Here is a 23,539-nt window from a genome sequence, read left to right on the forward strand (position 1 = left end):
TCCAGACTGTGAGAAAATAAATTTCTGGTGTTTAAGCTACCCAGACTGTAGTCTTCAGAATGGTAGCCTGAGCAGACTAATACAAACACATGGGGGAGTGGGAGGGTTAGTCAGTTCAGGAGCCCTCCAAAAGTAAAATAATGAAATGAAAAGTGTAATGAAAGTTAGAAACTCTCAGTTTCAAATGATACGATTATCTACCCAGAAAATCCAAAAGAATCAACTGGCAAATTAGTAGAATGAATGAGTTTACCAAAATGGCCTAATTAACAAAACAAAACAAAACTATTTTCAGGAATAGTTTTCTTGAACATAAACAAAAATAAATTTTAAAATGTATTAGGTGGGGCGCCAGAGTGGCTCAGTTGGTTAAGTGTCCAATTCTTGATCTCCACTCAGGTCATGATCTCGTGGTTTGTGAATTCCAGCTCTGCATTGGGCTCCGTACTTACAGTGTGCAGACTGCTTGAGATTCTCCCTCTCTCTCTGCCCCTCCCACGTGCACTCACTCACACATGCTCTATGTCTCTCTAAATAAACTTAAAAAAATAAAAACACATTTAAAAATTTATTAGGAAATGTAAATAGCCTTAAAAACTATGCAATTCTGAGGACTAAGCCAAAAAATAAGTATGCAATATAATAAAAAAGAAAACTACAAAACTTTACTGAAGGACGTAAGGAAATATGTGAATAAAGAAAAGACATATCATGATCGTTGAGGACAAGAGTCAATGTTGTTAAAAGTTCAACTGATGGCAAATTAATCTATAAAGTTAGTGTAATCCTTATTAAAATTCCCAAATTCCTTTTTCATGGAATTTTAAAACTGACTCTCAAATCATTTCCAGAGAGAAAATATTCAAACTATACTTTGCCAAAAAGATACTCTGCCAATGTCAAAACGTACTATAAAGCGGTAGTAATTGTTATATTGTTGTAGTCATTTTGTTATTGATCTGGTAACAGACAATAACAAATAGATAAATGGACTGGAACAGAGTCTTGAAGCAGATCATTTAAATACAGAGTAAAAGTGGTTATTTCAAATCAGTGCAAAATGACGAACTATGCTAAATGGTGTTTAGAACAACTGGCCATCCACGTGGCACCTGGCGGAGCATGTGATTCTTGATCTCAGGGTTGTAAGTTCGGGCTCTACATTGTATGCAGAGATTACTTAAAAATAAAATCTTTAAAAAAAACAATTAGCAATCTAGTTGGCAAAAAAAATCCCTATTTCACACTATAAATTTAAATAAATTTCAGAGGATTAATGAATTAAGCCTAATATACCCATAAATACACAGGGGCGCTTATATAAAATTCTGTATTAGAAAGAAATAGAGTATATATTTGATTGGAACACTGTTCTTGAGCAAAATTTAGAATAGAGAAGCCATTAAGGAAAAGATTGATAAATTTTATTATATTTTAAAAATATCTATATGAAAAAGATAACCAATATTATCAAAGAAAAGACAGAGTGGGGTAACTATACAACAACTATACAGATATAATACAGAAAAAGAAAGGGGAGGGAGAGAAAGAAGGAGGCAGGCAGGCACAACTTAAATGTCTAACATAGAGAAAATATTAAACTGTAGAATATCCATAATATGGAAATGTATGCAACTCTTAAAAAGAGTAAGATGGATCTATCTGTATTGACAAGTCAAACTCTTTGTAACATAGTGAGTAAAGAAAAACAGTTATAGAACTACAATACAACTATCTAGTATCAGTTTTCCTCAACCAATAACAGCCCAGTCTCCAAACTTAGTTGTTTAAAACAATTTATTTAGCTCAAAATTATGCAGGTCAGTAATTTGGGCTGCATTCAACTGGGCAATTCTTATGGTTTGGGCCGGGTCAACTAATCTCAGCTGGGCTCACTCAGACATTTGCATTCATCTGGTAAGCCGACTGGGTGTCTGGGACCCCTTTCCATGTGGTCTCTCTATCTCCAGATGGCTAGCCCAGGTTTTTTTTCCCATACTGGTTTCAGAGTTCCAAGGCAGTGAGTGTAGAAGCTACAGTCTTCTAGTTTGGAACTGGCACAACATCACTGGATTCACGGGGTGGGAAAATAAACTCCACTTCTCAATGAAAGGGGCTGAAAAGTATACAGCCAATTTTGTAATCGACTAACCTACACTTACATACAAGTTTTTTCAAAATGGCTCCTGCAGTCCCATGAGTGCGTATGTAGGTAACACAAAGAGAAAGGGTAGGATTCCACACAAACACACAAAGAGGAGTGATTCTAGACAAATGGGATTATGAGGGAATCATAAAAGCTTTTCCATTATCTGTACTTTTGAATGATCACGTTGGCTATTTATGAATTACTTGTATAACTAAAACTAAATTTTAAAACTTTATTCAACTCCAAACACTATTATGAGTATGTGGGTTCACATTTAAACATCTGAACTTACATACATGAAAACGCAGCTTCTTTCTTTATCTTATTACATTTATTTTTCCGAAGTGTTTCTTTTGTTAGGCATTACTGAAAAGACTGTAACCAGTGGATTTGTCAGTGTCAAGTGAATTTAATGAAATATCATTTTTTTTAAATACATGAACTCACAAGTGGAGCTCCCACACCATTTGAAACAGAAGTGAATGCTGAAAATTACACTAAAAATTCCTCCTCCTTTCCACATTAAATTAGCTCCCACTTTGTAAATGGTTATTATGAAAAAACTCAGCAGGCTTTTAAGGAACTGAACTTTAATCTGTAGGATATAAAAAATGTAATTTCAAAATTGATTATAAGTTTCTGTGTTCAAAGCATAGCTTTCTGAGATCTTCAGTGGCACCTAGTGTCCTTCAAGAACCTCTGAGTCTAAAGCAAATTAAGACGCAGGTATGAGAATTAATGTTTGAGGGCTTCTATTTCTCTAGCAGGGTTTCACAGAAAGTAATGACAGGTTTATTTCAGAGGCTGGCTGTTAAAGCCCCCAAAAAGCTGTTTGGTGGTAGAAAAGGCCAGCCTTTCCAATCTGCTAGCACTGTCCCCACTCACCTGAATACACTCTTTCTTTGCCTCCCACCTTCTATGCCTATATCCTGTGCTTTTCTCGTGGCCTTTACATCTGCTCTTATAGTGGGCTATTTAGTGGAGGCAGGGGATGGGAGAGCCATGTAATCTCAGGAGAACCAGGAAGTGCTAAGAGACAAGATCCACAAAAGTAAGAACCATGGCTTTACTCATTTTATATTTTCCTCTGCCAAGAGTAATATATCAGACAGTTGGGTGAGTTACTTGTCCATTGGCCTTCAGCTCCTTAAGTGCCTTTCCTTATTCCCCTCTGATCAGGGAGAGCTAGAAACCTGCAAAATAAACTTTCTTCCCAGCTAGCTTCCCCTTCGTTTCTATCATTGGTAGAAAAGGATGGGAGGAATTTGAGAGACAGAAGGGAGAGCCATTTTTTTTCTGCTTTCGGTGATGGCTCCTGCAGATGCAACTCTCCTAGACTCCATGAGCACTCCACAAGCAGCAGCATTTATACATGACTTCATACTCCCCAGGTCCTGTGGTGTAATGAGAGTGTGTGCTCCTGGATTCCTGGAGAGAAGTAGAGGTGGTAATTGAAACAGTAGCTCTTGTGGAGACCCCATTAGTCTTAGTGGTCAAGGAACACAGGCTCTGTGAACATCATTTTTCCTTATGATTCTCCAACCCTAGGGGTGGATGGGAGCTTTCTTCAGTTGCTAATCTCTGGGTAATGTCACCATTTACCATTTTTCAATTTTTCAATTTCAGACTCCTTTCAACTCCTTTACAGTTTTGTTGAGATATACCACATGTATTTATAATCTGATAAATTTTAACATAAGTATATGCTGTGATATCATCATCACAATAAAAATAACAAATGTGATTTCTCATGCTACAAAAGTTTGTCATGCTCTTTTGTAATCTCTCCCTCTTCTTCCCTCACCACAGATCTGCTTCTTGTCATCATAGCTTGCATTTTCTAGAATTTTACATAAATGGAATCATACAATATTTTCTTCTTTAAAGTCTGAGTTCTTTCACTCAGCACAATTAAAATGACCCATGTTACATATTTTAATCTTTTATTCCTTTTTTGTTGCTACATAGTATTCTATTGTTTATATGTATCACAGTTTGTTTTTCATTCACCTTTTGGCAGACATTTGTTTCTAGTGTTAAGCTATTACAAATAAAGCTGCTATGATCATTTGTGTACAAGTTTTGGTATGGGTATCTTCTTTCATTTCTCTTGGGTAAATACTTAAGCTTGGAATGACTGGATTATATGGCAGTTGTATATCTCACTCTTTAAGAAACAGCAAAGTAATTTTCCATAGTTGTATTATTTTACATTCCTACCAGCAGTACATGGGAATTCCAGTTGCTCCACATTCTTATCAACACTTGATATGTAATGTCTTTTTAAAAAAAATTTTTTTAATATTTATTTTTGACAGAGAGAGAGAGAGAGAGAGAGAGAGAGAGAGAGAGCATGAGTGGGGGAGGGGCAGAGAGAGAGGGAGACACAGAATCTGAAGTAGGCTCCAGGCTCTGAGCTGTCAGCATGAAGCCCGACGCGGGGCTGGAACTCACGGACACGAGATCATGACCTGAGCCGAAGTCGGATGCTCAACCAATTGAGTCACCCAGGCGCCCCAATACGTCATGTTTTTAACTTTACCCACTCTACTCCTTCCAACACTTTTGTAACCAATTCCCTAAATTAAATTCCTCTGTTTAAGGTACCTAGAGTTATTTCTTTTTCTTTTTTCCTAGTTGTATGCTGAGTCAATACAAAAATTAAGTAACTCAATACTCAATCTGTATTAGGTGAATGAATGAATAATTTATTGAAAGGAAAGCTCTCAGGGCTATGTAAGTATGAAAAATCAAGAATCCTGTCTAGGCAGGCAGAGACTATGATGAAATGAGAATATAAAGCCTCTATTGAAGTGTAGGCACAGGAGAGAAGCAAGAAAGAATCTCTAGGAAACACATAGGGGAAAGTTCAGAGGTATTAGATAGGAAACATTTAAAAGAGTAAATTGCTAGCGTTTGGAAATAGAGACTATATAATGGGAGAGTATAGATGAGAATCAGTATCTTTACTAATTACTAAATCAGTAATTTAGTAAATAGGAATGGCAATCAATAGAAAAGATAATGGCTTGCATCCAGTGGATTTTTTTTTTAATTAAAAAAATTTTCTTTAATGTTTATTTATTTTTGGAGGAGAGAGAGACGGAGCATGAGGGTGGAGGGGCAGAGAGCAAGAGGGAGACACAGAATCTGAAATGGGCTCCAGGCTCTGAGCTGTCAGCACAGAACCCAATGTGGGACTCTTAACTCATGAGCCATAAGATCATGACCTGAGCCAAAGTCGGATGCATCCACTGAGCCACTCAGGCGCCCCTCAGTGGGTTTCTACATAAGGGTAAATTTGAATAAGAAGGAGGGGTTTCATGAAGCCCAATTAGAATAAGAACTTAACTGAGACAAGAAAACATAAACAAGCAACTCACATGCCCCAGGTCAGCCTGTTTGAGATGAGAACAGCCTATGTCTTCTAGACAGGTTACTGGGGTGTGTGGGTGGGATAAGTCAATTTGCTGTGGAGTCTTTCTAGCCTGATGATTCAGAAGCTGGAGAAGGAGGAAAAGAGGAATGGGGATGATTCTTGCTTGGAATGTGAAGCTGTTACGGAACCAGGCTGGAACACTGGCAGAAAAACCAAGCAGCACTCCGAGATCTTGGTGGATTGGAGATTTATGTAACACCGGCGGGCTCAGAGGAGACTGTTTCTCCAAAGATCTGAGCCCCGAATGCGAGTGGGAAGGGTAATTTATAGTTATCAGCCTCCATATTTGTGGGGGGGAGGGGCGGTTCATGCATGCAGCAAACAAAGGAAGAAGAACCCGGAGGAGGGGGTCTCTAAGCTAGAGACCAGAGTTTATTTTAGCTCCATTAACCATCTTTGGTGTACTTTATCCACTTCTCCAGCAAAGCAACCTGAAACATTGCCTCCTCCTCTCAACAACACCATTTGCTAGTTGATTCTACTGCCCTGTCTGCCTTAAGGAGTTCCCCACATATTCACTTTGCATCATCTACTATTTTTAACCCTCAGAAGGATGGGGGCTCTGTGTTCCAGTCCTATTGCTCTGCCATGGCACTTGGAACAATGATAGTCTTTCACTCATTCATTCATTTCTTTATACATTTATTGAGCTCCAACTATCTGCCAGGCACCAGGGATAGGAAGATTAATAAGAAATAATCTCTGATCTCAAGGAGGTCATACTGTAGCAGGAAAAGCAAACACATCAGTAATTCCCTATGAGGGCATGAGAGCAGTATGTCCTTTATGGGGAAAGCAGGAAGATTCTACAGTGGAGGTGGCTTCAACAGGGGGTTTGAAGACCAATTGAGTTTGCCCAGCAGAGCAGGCAGAGGAGGGGGAGTAGCCATATGAAAGGTACATAGATGGGAAAACATCAGAGAAAAGTGAAGTTTGGTGCTTCCAGAGGCGGGGGCAGAAGCATGGCTGATAGCTGGAGTAGGAGGAGAGAGAGTTGTGGCATCTTTTGGGAGATTCTTATGACTATGACAAAGATGTTAAGAGAAACAGAATGAAGGGGTAAAATGGAAGCAGGTTGTCAGTTGCAGACTTTTAGAGACAGTGGGAAATGAGTGGTATCCCTTTTATAAGCTTACTCTTGCCATCTGCAGATGGAGAGCTTGCCACCAGCTGGGTACCTCTGATACTCTGATATTAGAACTTGGCCTTACTTCTGATAGAGAAGGGAAGTGAGAGGGAAAGAATCATAGTGGTTAGAGACATGGAATGCTATCCTAAAGAGCCAATATGCCATTTCAGGAGTAGGATGTATTGTGTATTAGGAAGTCATCAAAGGTATTGGGGCCTGCCCACAGCTGTAGCTACAGAGAGCTTATGTGAGAAGTGAGACCTGAAATGGAAATCTATCAGAAAACATCTGCACGTGAAAAACAGTGAGGGCTAGACCCAAGGTAGCGTCAGCAGGAAGGGAAAGTGGGGGTGGACTGAGACATTTTAACCAGAGAATTGGCAAGAACTGGGGATGACTATCTGGAGGCTGAAGGAAAGGAAGGAGCTGGAGAGGCCTCCAAGGAGTCAGGCCTGTGATGCAGAGCAGAGAGTGGCCTTCTTCACAGAGATCGGGAATGGAGAGAAAACAGTGGGTTGATGTGTGGTATAAGCGCCCGTGGAGGATGCAAACGGAGGTGTCCAGGATGTAGCTGGAGATGAGTGCCTCATGCTTAAGAAAGAGACTGAAGTCATGTGTGTAGACTTAATCATCAGGAGTATGTGTGCGGCGGCTGAAGTCACTAGAGAAATTGAGAACGCTTTGGGAGAATGAAGGGAGTGAAGAAGCATGAGACCCTGGTGAATATCAGTGCTCAAGGGCAGGGGAGGAACAGAAGCCAAGAAGCAATAGTCAGGGAAAATGCCCTGCAGGAGAGGAGTGGATTTAGCAGTTAGGGTCTCACTGGTGAGCAGTATCAGTAGGGTCTGGGGTGAGGGTGTGCAGAAGAGGCAGATACAGCCTTTCAGGAAGGATGAAAGGTGAAGGGCCAGGGAACCAGGGGAGCTTTAAAATAAATGAAGGGTGAGGGAGACGCAAACATGTAGATAGGCAGAAGAGAGGAAATGGGGGAGGCAGAGAAATGAATGGAAATTGAGGAGCCAAAGTCATGGAGTAATCAAAAGGGATATAATCATAAGCCAAGAAGAAGGATAAGTCCTCTATTCCTGAAACAGGAGGGAGGGAGGTAAAGACATACTCAGATCTGGAGGTGGTAGGAAGGAATCTGAGCAAGTCACATGATGGGGAACCTCTACCTTCTATGTAAAGAAGAGGCTGAGTTACCTAGTTGGAGGCTGGTGGGAAGAAGCAAGGAGTTAGAGAGGGAAATCAAGCCACTCCTCACACTCACGCTCCGTACCCAATTTGTTAAATTCTCTTCCTACTTTTTTCCTACTCTAAATTTTAAGATTTTTAAGGATGTTAATACAGAGGTGTGCATTATTTCTCACCGTGCTAAGTCAAGGAAATCAAAATCCTGAAATAACAGACCCTCTACTTAAGAGGTGAGAGAAATCTCAGCTAGTTAAGAAGAAAATATATCTTCTTCTAACTGAAACAAAACAAAATGAAAACACAAAGAAATATTCTTCTACATCTTTAACTATGCCTGTCAATGTTATTTCTAACTCAGGAGTAATAAAATATCTGAATTTCAGAGATTGTTGCTATAGCTTGTGGATGTAACTATAACTTCCATGAAGGTGGTAATCCTCCATTGGTCTTGTTTTAAAACGTGTTACTCTGGTAATATTCCCTACGAGATTTTTTTTTTCTGAAAAGCATACGTATTGTGAGTCCTCTAAGTCAGAAGAGGGTTATGGACACTTCTCTCATCTCATTTGTGCAAAGGTAATATTAATAATAATAATAAAACTAAATTCTATGACTCTTTTATCTTGCTTAAACAGTTTGAAAAAATAATTCATGGAAATTAACAATAATAAATGCTTGAGAAGTTATGTGGTAAATGAAAAAAATGGCTAAGGGCAAAGTTAAGGTTAGCATGCTCAATGGGGATGCCCTTACACTGTAACTCCAGGCTGTTCTTCAGTTTTACACAGCCTGAGGGACAGGAGAGGAAGGTTCTGGAAGCTCAAGGCGCTGTGGGGGCTCTGGAACTGAAGCCAGAGGACTAGAAAGACCTCCTTCTAATCAGACCTTTGACTCTGAGGGTCCTTTCCCAGGCACTGACTGAGGAGAAGCAGCTCCTGGGGGAGCTCCATGCCCCTCTGGCTATCTTTGGGAGCCATTAGCAAGGCTTTCTAGTGCACAAAACAGCACTGCTATCTTTGTTTGCAGAGACAAGCTACCTATCCATCTCAGTAGGATGTCCCTTTGTGTTACTTTCCCAATACTGACAACTGAGTCACAGGGACCCAGACATTGTCTCCGACCAGAGCCTTCCTAGGGCCAAGAATGTTCATATTTGTGTGAGATGCTGGATGGATATGGGGCAGTAATCTGGAAGAGAAGTTAAACACCTGTGGCAATAGAGATCCGATCATTCGCTTTGTGGAGATTACATGCTATCATGGTTTGTAACTTCTGAGGGACATGGATCCTTCCAAGTATGTGAGGAAACGTATGGACTTTCTTTCTTTCCTTCTTTTTTGTTAATAAAGTTTGTTTATTTATTTTGATAGAGAGAGCGCGCAAGCGTGCACACACACATGAGGAGGGCCAGAGAGAGGACAGAGAGAATCCCCAAGCAGGCTCCACGCTATCAATACAGAGCTGGACATGTGGATCAATCTCATGACCCTGAAATCATAACCTGAGCCTAAATCAAGAGTTGGCTGCTTAACTGACTGAGCTACCCAGGTGCCCCTAGATTTTTATCTCTGAAAAATGTGATGAGGTTTTTGGGGTGAGAGTGGGGTTTGTGGGGCCCAGAGCCAATGGCCAAGAAAGAATTGTTGAAGATGTCTTTGGTATAAACAGGTAGATTCTACTAAAGCACGGGGACAAGACCCATGGGCAGGAAGAGCTGCCCTGGAACCATGAGGAGAGACTGGTTTTATACTATGGAGTTGTGGGGAGGTAAAGTCCAGGGGAAATCTTTAGCAAGATTTTCATAAACTAAAGACTCACAGGATACTGGAGGTCTAGCTATTGTCAAGCTAAGTTTGTTTTTTCCTCTAGCAAAGCATTAGCATTAAGACAGTAGGGAGTTCAGGGAGAAAGGTTTCACTCTGTCAGCCTCAAGTATTTGTCAATGGGATGTAGGTGAGAAAGAAATTTAATTCTATCTGTCATTTCCTTCTGCCTTTGTTTCCCACATCACTATGGAGGGGTGATGGAGACTTAGGTCCTATAGAACTGTGATCTCTATCAGTTAACTATTTGTTTTCCACTTTCCTTTGTTCTTGGGCAGCCAGGAGTACCTGAGGAGTATCACACATATCCCATCTGGGTGTGGGGGGTATGGAGGGTGTTTGTGGCCTGTCAGCTTGCCTTATGCTCCCTCATCAAATGCACAGGCATGTCTGGATGTGCAATTTGTCATACTATGTTGGGGGTTCAGGTGCATGGTTCCTTTCCATAGTCCTTTTTCATGAACCCCCAACACATACAACTACTCACCAGCAGTAGAGGATTTCCTCTGAATATAGTTCCTAGACCACATACTTCAGAAACACCTCGGATGTGCACATTTGTGGGTCCATTCCAGACTCTGTGAATCTGAATTGGGGGTGAATCTGCATTGTAAACAAACTTCCCAGGGGATTCTGCAGAAATCTAAGTTTGCGAACCCTAAGTTCAGACCCTAGGTTGAGAATCTCAGTTCAGCAGAATTAAGCATTTTCTCTTATTTGCTCAACAGCTCACTCTCAGCCCTTTTGGGCTCTTTCTGCCTCCTGTCTCTAGCCAGCATGATCCTGGATTCTCCTCTCTACATCACCTTAGAGATACTCAGGACATGCAAAGGTTATTGGTGTATATTAATTCTGGAAAAACACTCACAAAGATAAATCTTATGCCCCAAATAAATAAATAATAGAGGACTCCCAAGAAGCCACATGGAATTTCTTGGGTGATCCGTGCCACAGTGGGGACCCATCACAGCTGCTGGCGTCTATATGATCCGCGCACAGCCATCTGTAAAAATATCACTTGTATACTAGCCTAAGCAGCCCTGGTGAATGGAAAGTTTTGAGAAGGCTTTGATGATTACAGTTTGTCACTTAGAGAAGCAGTGTGCAAACAACACCCGAGTATTGCTGGCTGCTCTGCTCAATGTGCATCCTGGCCTTTTCATTGACCACTATGAATAATTCTCACTATGCTCCATCTCCCTATTAGTCAGATGTCACAAGCTCATTTTTTCATCCCAGAGCCATATTTTAATACCATTTAGCAATGTTCTTCTTCAGGATTCTGTGTTGTTGTTTTCTTTTTTTCTTTTTTTTTTTATGTTTATTTATTTCTGAGACAGAGAGAGACAGAGCATGAGTGGGGGAGGGGCAGAGAGAGAGGGAGACACAGGATTCTGTGTTTTTATTATCCATCATAATACCATAGGAGCATGCTTCCCCAAAGGCACTGAGACACACATATTGACCACTACCAAGGAAGCAATCAGTTCACAGGAAATTAAACTGGACTATAACCACACATTTATTCCTCCACTTCTCACATTAGTAATTTCCTTTGGAGAGTTTGCTGACCAATTCACAGACTGACTTAGTTTCCTACTGTGAGAAGGCTACAGAATTATTGCAATTATAATCACCTGCTATGATATCTGACACCACCATATTTATCAGAAGGCACAAATCCAAGTCCTGAGCCCATGTCATACAATTAGGCATCAGTATAAAAAGGCTCTGGATTGTGTTATGAATCTTTAAAAACTAGAATGTGTCATCAAAAGGAAAATAAGGATTTAGTTTTCTTTCACTTCAACTCTGAATCATTTGAACTTTGGACATTTAGAATCCACAAACCAAAATCAAGATGGACAACATTTGAAGTTGTCTGGTTTTTTTTTTTAACTTTTTTTAATGTTTATTTATTTTTGAGAGAGAGACAGAGACAGAACATGAGAGAGGAAGGGGCAGAGAGAAAGGGAGACACAGAATCCGAAGCAGGCTCCAGGCTCCAAGCTATTAGCACAGAGCCTAATGTAGGACTTGAACCCACAGACCTTGAAATCATGACCTAAGGCAAAGTCATACGGTTAACCAACTGCGCCATGCAGGTGCCCCTGAAATTGTCTGTTTTACATAAATGATTATATTAGCTATTGTATTCATAGACAGACATTGGTTTTTGCAGGTCTCTGGTGTGGGACATGTTACCAATCATGGGGAGAACTGGTCAATAAATGGAGTTGGGACAACTGTGTCACCTCACATCTCACAGCATGAAAAAATCAAGGAGGCCCAATTAGAAATGGAATAGAAAGTATGCATTGTACCAACACCTTTAAGAGATCACAGGGTCATCCTTAAGTGTTGATGTAACACTTCACACCAAAACCCTCTTAAACTCCAAGATGATATAAAAGGCGGGTTGTCTTGATTCTGTAGCCTCTGGCACTTTTCTCTCCCAGGCTGCTGAGACCCCCAAGTATTTAGGGGCAATTCCACAGTGACAAAGAAATTTGGGAGAGCTGTTTCCTCGAAAGCATGCTTTTACCCTCCTATGATCCTTTGCCCTGGTTGTTGACTGGGTCACTATTAAACAACCAAGAAAGTAACCCAAGCTAAGTGAGGTCACCATTCTCAACAGACTTCTTACCTATACTAGCACTTGTGGTCTGACCTAGCTCAGCTTTCTATATGAAAAAAAAAATAGATATGTACTTCCTCATACCATATAAAAATAAACTCCAGGTAGATTAAATATCTAAATGTGAAATTCAAAATTTTAAAACTGGAAGAGAGGCGCCTGGGTAGCTCAGTCGGTTAAACATCCGACTTTGGCTCAGGTCATGACCTCACGGTCTGTGAGTTCGAGCCTTGCATCTGGCTCTGTGCTGACAGCTCAGAGCATACAGCCTGCTTCAGATTGTCTCTCTCTCTCTCTCTGCTCCTCTACCACTCACGCTCTGTCTCTCTCTCTCAAAAATAAACGTTAAAAAGAATTTAAAACAACTGGAAGAAGGTATCTCATAATGTTTTATTGTTTGAGGGAAAGATGAGTTCTTTATAAAGACAGAAATCATTAAAGTACTGATATATATTATTATAAAAATGTTAAACTCCTATATGATAAAATATGTTATAAATTAAGTTTAAAGACAAGCCACTGTCAGGGAGAACATATTTATAACAGAGCAAATGGGAATTTATATCCAAATGCCAATTAACATATGTGCTATGAATTAATAATAGTTAATATACATGAATACACTTTATCCTAAAAATTACTCTACATTTATACAGTAATCCTTTATATGTATTTCTTTCTACAGATAAGGAAACTTAGATGCAAAGGATTTAAATAACTTGTTCAATTTTATACAGCTGGTAATGGCCTGGGCCAGGACTCAGCAAAGGATATAAATAAGCCATTCAGAGAAGAAGTAACCTAACGATCAGTAGACTAGTATTAGAGAAATATAAATTAAAACAATTAAATACTATTTCACACACATTGGATTGGCAAAAATGCTTATCTTGCACAGTTAGTGAGAAAATTAGATATGATGTATTAAAAGCCATTTGGCCAGGACATGACACATAGCAGCGACTCGACACATGACAATGGGTAGTATTTAGGCTCAGTGGGCAGTATTATTATAAAAGACGGTCTGCTTGCTATATATTTGCAGCTTGATGGAAGAGAGAATAGTGAGTTATTGTTTTAGTACATAATTAAGAGACATACTATCATTGTTTCCCATTGGGGAGAAAACCTCAAAGTATTCATTTACTTGTTAGGAAGACTGACATACCTTATGGGTTACTGTTGGCTTATATATACGTTTTTCTATCAAATCTTCATATTTAATGTGTTTTGATAGTCGGCTTGACAGAAAGCAGCATTTCCAGAGGAAGGCCTATGTCACAGAACAATAAACATAAAGCAACTTAAAATGATGATATGGAACTAATCCTAACATTCACCCAATAATTTTACAAATCTAGTCTTTCTCATCTTTACCCCATACATAAAAAACAAAAAGTGGCTAGTGCTGTTTTTTTAATTATCTTGGAGAGGCTTGGGGAGCCATAGAGGATAGGCAACTTGTCCGTGGTCCTCCCATGGGTTAGTAGCAAATAAAGGCCACGGTAGCTTGTACTGTATCAACTTAGTCAAGCTGTATGGCTAGAATTCCTTCTCCTGTGTGGCCACAAGACAGTCTTATGTGGGGCTTGAAAGGAACCAGAAGCCATGTTTATTTATACTCAGAAATATACTTCTACTCCATTTGGTTGTACCAGTTGACCCTTGAACAACACGGGTTAGGGACACCAACACCCCCACTCCCCACACAGTCAAAAATCCACATATAATTTTTTTAAGTTTATTTATTGAGAGAGAAAGAGAGAGAGAGTGAGTGAGCAAGTGGGGGAGGGGCAGAGAAAGAGGGAGAGAGAGAATCCCAAGCAGGCTCCGTGCTGTCAGCACAGAGCCTGATCTGGGGCTTGAACTCACAAATTATGAGATCACGACCTGAGCCAAAATCAAGAGCCAGACACTTAACCGACCGAGCCATCCAGCACTCCTATAATTTTTGACTCCCCCCAAACTTAACTACTAATAGCTTACTGTTGACCAGAAGCATTACAGATAATATAAACCGTCGATTAACATGCATTTTGCATGTTATGTGTTATTATATATACTGTATTCTTACAATTAAAGTAAGCTAGAGAAAAGAAAATGTTATTAAGAAAATCATAAGGGAGAGAGAATACATTTACAGTACTTTACTGTAAAATACCCAGGTATAAGTGGCCCCTCTGTTCAAGGGTCAACTGTGTATTTCTACCTGGTTTGTAGAGAGTCAGGTGTGGTTGCAGACCATGACTGATACCACAGATCTGCCTCCCACCTTGGTGTGAGACAGCAGCCAGACCCACAGCTGTTCTAGTTCCTGCTGGATTCCTCCTTGGGCTTCTGGGCTTTCTACCTCCTACCAGGTACACATTAGCTTTGTGACAACAGGCACAAGTATCTTCTTCAAGTTATCATTGAAGTCAGAGCAGTGAAGTCGGTGAGAAACTGATGTGGCTTTTAGTTCATCCTTGCAGATTCCAGCTTGTCTCTGCTCTCTCTCATTTCACGCCCTTTCTTTCCTGACTGCCTTCCCTACTGACATCAGGCCCAGCTCCGGATGCGGAGATAACCTCTGTGTATAAGCTATTTAACTAGCTCCCACAATTTTGTAAGGCCAAATCCCCGTAATACATCCCATTCCTACTGGTATGCTTCTCTGATTGAACTCAAGAAGGAAATACTCAGATTCTTCCATATTCAATAACCATAATCATGGTTAATATTCTGTTGAATACCTTCCTATCTATGCTGCAGATGAGGTGATTCAAAAACAATTAAACAGTTTTTTAAATGTCATCCAAGTCAGATAGCTGGAAATTCTCACAGCAAGGGTCCATATTCACTCATCTTTCAATTGCTCTAATGCAATTTATAAAGCAATAGCTTCTATTTTTCAGTATTACAAACAAAAAGCATAGACTTTTTTTTAAGAAGTTGTTTTAAACTGCAGATAAGCCAAAAAATATAATCACCTATAATCCCCACTCCAAGAGACAACAACCGTCAACATCTGGTATTTATCCCTTCTGCATACAGTATATAATATACCATCTGCCCTTTAAAAAAATTGAACTACATCACATATAATATTTGTATCTTTAAAATATAGTAGGGGTGCCTGGGTGGCTCAGTTGATTAAGTGTCCGACTTCAGCTCACGTCATGATCTTGCATGAAATCTTTGTGTGTTCGAACCTCATGCTGGGCTCTGTGCTGACAGCTCAGAGCCTGGAGCCTGCTTTGGATTCTGTGTCTTCCTCTCTCTCCCCCTTCCCTGCTCATGCTCTGTCTCTCCCTCTCTCAAAAATAAATAAACATTAAAAAATCAAATTAAAATATAGTAGGAATGTTTTCTATAGAATGAAATATTCATCAGAAGCATCATTTTTGGCCTTATCATATTCCAATATAATAAACTTACATTACCTAATTGAGAATATTTAGGCTTTTTGTAGTTTTTATAGAACTCTAAGCAATATTATGATAGACATCCTTATAATTAAAGCTTCACAAATGTAAATAGTTATTTCCTTAGAGCAAATCCCTAGATATGGAAATGCTGCATCAAAGGACTGCAAAATGATGTCTTCTGAAGCAAATTTTCTGACTTCCAACAACCAAGACCATGTCCTGCTCCTTCCTAAAAATTTGGTACTGCAATTAACTAGGCCAGTTTTTATCCCACTGTGTGCCATGAGTCAAGCAATATCTACATCAGGAGGTTAAATTACTCTTTATAGGACATTTCATATGTGATAAAATGACTCAGAATTAGAGAGGCAAAACAACCCAGCTCCACATTCCATTTGTCAATAATTCTATTCTGCCCTCTTTTCATATTATAAATTTTGAGTCTCCAGGGCTTGGCTTTTTTCTTAGTGCTAATGCAATTCTAGTGCTGAGCCTTGAGAATGTAGGCCCTTCTAGCAGTGGGTGAGAGACATCCCATCCCAAAAAGAAAAGAGGAAAGCATCTTTGTTATCTCCATGCCTCTGGGAAAACAGATTATTTGGCATAATAAAGCTATTCTTACAGATGTAACTGGACTGCACAAACTTTTTTTTTTTTTTTTTTGAGAGAGACAGAGTCAGTGTGAGTGGGGGAGGGGCGGGGGGGGGTGGGAATCCCAAGCAGGCTCTTTGCTGCCAGCTGTGGAGCCCTATGTGGGGCTCAAACCCATGAACTGTGAGATGATGACCTGAGCTGAAACCAAGAGTCAGAAGCTTAACCAACTGAGCCACCCAGGTGCCCTGAAAGTAAACTTTTATATCAAAAGTACATAATTCTAATTGGTTGTCTTAATGTTTTGCCATGATTATAATAGCATTTCAATTTTCTGGAAAGTTTTAATATATTGAGTTTTATTAAGACAAAAGAGGTTCATTGTCATGTCCTTATTTGCCCACAGACATTATGAATAAGCAACACTTAGTAGCTCATATCTTACAAGAATTCGAGATGCCATTTCATAGTTCTTATGGAAGCAGGGAAGAATCAAAATGTGCTTCCACAAGGCTGCTTTTAGGCAATAGGCTTGAGCAATGGAAAACGGAGGAAGGTAAAAGGACCCACAAGCGACCACCAGGGTGAATGCAAACAGGCTTATTAAGTGATTCACTTCAGTATAGCCATAGGCCCAGTTGACAAATGGGCTACTTACAACAGGGCATAGTTACCAAAAAAGGAAAATTCCATATGTTCCCATACTTCCTCACTCCCTCCCATAACTATAGAAACCACCTCTTCCTCCCCCCACCCCCCCCAACACTGCCTCCTGGCAGACTTTCCCTTGCTGTCCTGCCCACTACTCCCTTACAATGTATTCAATACATTGCTATCTCCTTTGTTCTGCCTTGGGCAAATTCTTGCACTGCCTGCATGGCCGCCTCCACCTGTTGGGGTCACACCACAGTCTCCTGGTAAAAGCTATTTCATAAGATAATGCCAAAAGATGTTTTGTTAGATATATTTTAAATAAGAAATGATTTGGGAAATTGTGACTATTGTTCTGATAGTCACAAAATTATGCTGCCATACTCCTCAAGCTGAAAGAAATTAAATAGAACAAATCAAACAGAACCATTGAATTATTGACACCAGCAGGCCAGACCCAGATGGGGTCCTGCAGGAAGAGGGTCCTTGACTTTGTGAAGGATGGAAATCAAATGCAAACCAGCAGGAAGTGAGAGCAGAGTTTATTGAACATACAGAGAGAACAGATACAGATGAAGCATCCGGGAGACATGGAAAGGAGCATGTGTCTGATCTTTGTTCAGGGTCTGGGGGTTTTTATTGAGGATTGTGATCCAGTGAATTTGTCCTTTCAGGCATCCAAGAACAAGTTAGAACATAGTCGAGGGCCCAAGTGTTATTCCTTGGAGGCAGGGGGCCATGGTGCTGCGACCTCTAGTATCTGTGGTCTGGAATATGCATATGACAGCTTCCTCTGATCATTCTCACCTGGTCCTTCCTTAGATGTTATCTATTCCAGAGAAATCATTAACTCCTGTCTCTTACAAGGAGGACATATGCTATTTGCATTACAAGGCATGTGTAAAGTGGGGGTGCAGGTCCTAGTAAGGAATAGAAGCAGGAAAAGGAGCAAAATGTAGGTTTTTATGGAGTCTTAAAACCATATGACTTGGAATGACTTGACAGGTAAGTATTCTGTCAAAATTTATAGAAAGTAGCCAAAGTTGTACTTAAAGGGATATTTACAGCTTTAAATGTAAATATTAGAAAAGCTGAAAATAAATGATTTAAGCTTCTATCTTAAAAAGAACAGCACCTCGGGTGCCTGGGTGGCTTAGTTGGTTAAGCATCTGACTCATGATTTCGGCTCAGGTCATGATCTCACAGTTCATGAGTTCAAGCCCTGAATCAGGCTCTGTGCTGATGGCATGGAGCCTGCTTCGGATTCTCTCTCTCCCTCTCTCTCTGCCCCTCCCCTGCTTGCTCTCTATCTCTCTCTCAAAATAAATAAAAATAAACTTAAAAAAAAAGAACAGAAAATAATAAAAAGGAAGAAAAAAGATAAAGGCAGAAATCAATAAAATAGAGAGCAGACATGCAACAGAAGAAATCAATAAGATCAACAAATCAAAATTTTTTAAAAATAATAACAATAAAGTATAAACATTAGCAAGATTGGGCAGGAAAAAAAGAAAGAAAACACAAATGACCAGTATGAAATGAAAAGGGAGATGTTAATGTAGATTCCACAAATATTAAAAAAAGATAAGATACTATGAATAACTTTATGCAAATAAATTTGAAAAGTCAGATGAAATGGAAAATTTCCCCCCAAAACACAACTAACCAAAAGATAACTAATCAACTTATATAAAAAAAATTAAAATTCTAAATAGCCTTATATCTGTTAAAAAATTGAATCTGTAATTAACCCATTTTAATGCTTCTAGTAATAGTGTTCCAGATCAGTGACTTTAAAACTGTTTTGACCAGGGGTGCCTAAATGGCTCAGTCAGTTAAGTGTCCAACTTCAGCTCAGGTCACGATCTCCAGTTTGTGAGTTTGAGCCCCGTGTTGGGCTCTGTGCTGGCTGCTCAGAGCCTGGAGCCTGCTTCAGATTCTGTGTCTCCCTCTCTCTCTGTCCCTCCCCTGCTTGCACTCTTTCTCTGTCTCTCAAAAATAAAATAAACCTTTTTTTAAACCATTTTGACCAAAACAATAGGAAATAAATTTTATATTGTGACCCACTGGACATAGATGTATGAGTATAGGTGTGTATGAAATAAAAGTTTTATGGAACAATTACTGTTGTTGAAAATTTCCTATGCCCTTCAAGGCCCTTCTACCGGGTCTAAGATCAAGTTGACTAGACACAGATTAATAGGAAAAAGTCAAATTTAATAGCACACACACAGGGAATCCACACAGACATGGAAATTCCAAAGATAATGAGGCAACATGACACTTACATGAGCTAAGGAGACGGGTAGGACTCTGAGGATGCAAAAGGGAGAAAGAACATTAGCAGGAAGGTATAAGGAGATGTTTGGAAAACATAGGTACCCTATTATGCAGAAAAATTTCTTGGGTAAAGAAGAATCTCTATTAATAGCTCTCTTCCTTGTACTAGCAGACAGTTAATGGAGAGATAAAGAGCCTTTTCCTGAATCTGCTGGGTTTTGATTGTTTTAACTCAAAATAATGTCCATGCCAAAATGGCCTAATCTTAATACGAGGGAACCACTCTGTTACTTCATTTCTCTTCATTTTTCAAATGATGGTTGTGAAGCACTAAATTGATTCTTGTGACCCACTAAAAGGTTGCTGTGTGCAGTATGAAGAACGTTGCTTACATATAGTATTCATTATGTAAACGTTTGCTATATATATTACTATTATTATTCATCTATGGCTCTCCAGCACTTGCATAATACTTGGCATGTAGTAAGCATTTGATAAATGTCTGTAGAATTAATCTCGTTATCAATGGCCTTTAAGAGAGTGGTCTCAATAGAAAGTTGTGAGTAGTATCCCCTCTTAAAACATTCTTTTCTTTAACTTCTACTAGGAACTAGGGTATCACCTACATCCATGTCTGTCTCTTATAATCAATAGCAAAAGAAATTTGCCAGCCACCAGAATGAAGAGAAGGCTGTCACGTAGTTGTCATTGGCTACACATGTATAAACTCACTCATTCAGGCAAGGCATCCGTTCACTCCACTGTCATCTCAGTTAAGCAAATTACTTTGGTGGCCCCAAATGTGGCTGAATTTTAACTTGAATTTGGATTACCAACTTTCATAAACAAAGAAAAGGCATACCACCATGATGCAGTATTGAAACTGGGTCTTTGGTATACAAAGCAAGTCAATTCAAGGCAGAGGAAGTTATCAAACCTCTCAAATCACAGAGTTTCCAAAGGTAGGTAAGGTTTTTGCAACCAGTGCATACATTGCAATAGTCTATTCCAGTGCATTGAACTACTGTCTGTCAAAAACCTCTGGCCAACATTGAAGAAGAGCTTTTGAACAACCAGTCACAAGTGATTCAATTAAGGCAAGGGAAAACAAAACAGATTTTGACCAAATGGAAAATACAAATAAAACACTAGTATTCTTCGGTGTGTTTCAAATCACTCAATCCTAAGACTTTTCAAGTAATCAAGATCAAGAGCATAGGTTAATAATGGCAGCCTATTTGCCAGAGACTCTTGAGACTCTGGAAACAAAGAGGGGTTAGGCCAAAACTTTGAATGTGGTGCTGAAAAAGAAAGCATATGTAATCAATCATATGGATGCATGATTACTATTTTCACTTTGTAAAAAGAGTTTTAGTACAATTAATGTAGCATTTCTCTGTCCTGTCCACAAAAGTAAATATAAATTAACATAGTGTAACTAGGGCACAGGGATACAACAGCATCTGGCTCCCAAACAGACCAGGTTCGGCCCACTCATTCCTGCTGACAAAATCCAAAGCCAGAGACATGAGTGGCAGTGAAACAAGAAAGGAACTTATTTCAGTAACACTAACAACACTGGGAAGACATCAGACTAACATCTCAAAGACCATCTCCAAAGTGCTGAAAATATTTCTAGGTTTACATAAGGGAAATGTGGGACAAAGGTCGGTAGTTCATGCAGCTTGGCAGTAAAGGTCAGGCCTAATATGTGGGGTCTTGCTGGCATCAGGGGGGTCTCTATTGCTCGAGGGAATAGTGTCAGTTCCCATCACAGGATGCTGTACCCACACAGTCTTTTGCCTGAGTTAAGAGATAAGCTGGAAAGAACTTAATCAATTAGAAGGTACAGACTGAAGTCAAAATGGAGGGGGTTGAAGTCCTCTCTCAATAGCATTTTTCAGTCAGTGGCACCTAAGCACCAAGGCTATCCAGTAATTCAGGGCCTTAATTAGACAAGTATTCCCAAACTTGGCTGCTCACTGGAATCATCTGAGGAGATTTTAAATATTAGGGTCCGGGCTTTACCTAGTGAATGAGAATCTCTAGGGGACAGAGCCACTGATGTGAATTATCTTTACACTGATCCCTGATGATTAGCCAGGTTTGAGAGTCAACAGTAGCTGGGAACCAAATAGTGCTCTCGTGGTTTGAAGAATCAATGCACCTCCCTAACTTATTACTAGCGGAAGATTTGGATGGTAAATAAAATAGAGCATATGCATGGTGAATTTCCAACCTTCCACCTGATGTAAGAGCTTTTCTGATAACGATCCTAAAACAATATTTAGTATAAGACATCAGGAGTTTGTTAATTCTCGATACTTACAGTCAATTCATGCTTTTTATTAACACATCTTGTCTGACCAAGATACATTTTTCCCATGCTTTATGAACTCAATACCAGAAGTGCAGGCCAATTTTTCAAAGTGCCACTCTAGCACTATGTTGCATTCTGAGTAGCATTGTATGAAAAAAGATAATAGTAACTTTAATTGGCAGTTTCCTTATCATAAGAAATGTAAAAGTAGGTCCCATCTTGCCATGATTGGAAAGAAAATAATAATTGTGTTTTCAACCAACTGGATGGGTAATTACCTAACTGTATGTCACATAGACAAAAAAATTTGTCTTTTTTTTTCTCCTTATGTCTCCATATTATTTTCTTCTTAGATGAATGCTTCTGACATTTTTCCTTCCACACTTTGCTATTTTCATTACAGGACTTAAACCCAGATATAAATGTACATCCCCCACAACAACTCTTTACAGATTCAGATCTAGCTTCCATAGAATAATTGGCTATTAAAGCTGGAAGGGAACACAGCAGTTATTCAAAATAACATATTGGTTTCATATTAGAAAACTGGGGCTCAGAAGTTGATTTACCAGACTCTACATGAAAGCCAGATTGGAAATCACATCTCCTAACTATTAGCTGAGCATTTTTCCATCTACTATTCTGTTCAACAGATACATACAATGAGGTGAACTGCAATATAAGTGAGGGTATTTTTCTAAATCACTACACATTCACATTTTTAATTAACCTTTTTATTGAGATATAATTCACATGCCCTAAAACTCATCCACTTAAAGTTCAATGGCTTTTAGTATGTTCACAGAGTTGTAAAGCAATCACCACAATCTAATTCTAGAATATTTTCATCGCCCCCAAAAAGAAACCCTGTATCTAATAGTCACTCCCAATTCCTGACCTTCACTCCAGCCCCAGGCAACCACTATTCCACTTTCTGTCACTACAGATTTGCCTATTTCGGACATTTCATTTAAATGGAGTCATACAACATGTTGTCCTTTGTTTCTGGCTTCTTTCAATTTAACATGTTTTCAAGGTTCATCCATGTCATTCCTTCTTTTTTTTTTTCCCAAGTCATATTCCACTGTATGGATATACCACATTTTGTTAATTCATTCATCATTTGATGGAGATGTTTCCACTCTTAGGCTATTATAAATAGTGATGTGAACATTTATGTACAAGTTTTTCTGTAGGCTTGTTTTCATTTCTCTTGGGTACACACTAAGGAGTGAAATTGCTGGGTTATATGGGAACCCTATGTTTAACATTTGAGGAACCGCCAACTGGTTTCTGATGCAACAGCACCATTTTATATTCTTACCAGTAATGTATGAGTGTTGCATTTCTCCACAACTCATCAGCACTTGTTATTGTCTTTTCTGATTGTAGCCATTCCAGTTGGTGTTAAGTGGTATCTCCTTGTGATTTTGATTTTAAGTTCCCTACTGATTAGTGATGTTGAGCATCTTTTCATGCACTTATTGGTCATTTGCATATCTTCTTTGGAGAAATGTCTATTCAGATCCTTTGTGCATTTTTATTGAGTTTTTTTGTCTTTTTATTATGGAATTGTAGGAGTTCTGTACATATTCTAGACACTAGTCCCTTAACAGGTATATATGACTTGCAACAATTTTCTCCCATTATATGGACTGTCTTTTCATGTTCTTGATAGTGTTCTTTAAAGCACAACATTTTTAAAATTTTAATAAAAAAAATTCTTTTTTTGACCTTGTGCTCTTGGTGTCATATCTAAGAAACTATTGTCTAATTCAAGGTTACAAAGATTTATGCCTATTTTTCTGCTAGCTTTTTTTTTTTTTAAGTTTTAACTCTTGCAGTTATATCTATGGTCGATTTTGAGTGAAGTTTTGAATACGTTATGACAGAGGTGTTTAAATCCATTCTTCTTCAT

General features: G+C 39.2%; 1 protein-coding gene across 9 annotated transcripts in view; it reads right to left on the reverse strand.

Annotated features, from left to right (window-relative positions):
* NMS (neuromedin S) overlaps positions 1-23,539 on the reverse strand; it is a 52,444-nt gene that overhangs the window by 20,764 nt on the left and 8,141 nt on the right. For 7 of the 9 annotated variants that reach the window (XR_008289263.1, XR_008289261.1, XR_008289262.1 and 4 more), the window contains exon 2: positions 13,541-13,645. The gene's annotated coding sequence lies outside the window, so the exon portion shown is untranslated. Of the gene's footprint in view, positions 1-10,221; positions 11,038-13,540; positions 13,646-19,309; positions 19,335-23,539 lie in introns of those variants that run through there. The other 2 variants (XR_003423828.2, XR_003423829.2) reach the window with 2 other exon arrangements.

This window comes from Acinonyx jubatus, chromosome A3 (genome assembly GCF_027475565.1).
Source record: "Acinonyx jubatus isolate Ajub_Pintada_27869175 chromosome A3, VMU_Ajub_asm_v1.0, whole genome shotgun sequence".
Taxonomy (NCBI): domain Eukaryota; kingdom Metazoa; phylum Chordata; class Mammalia; order Carnivora; family Felidae; genus Acinonyx; species Acinonyx jubatus.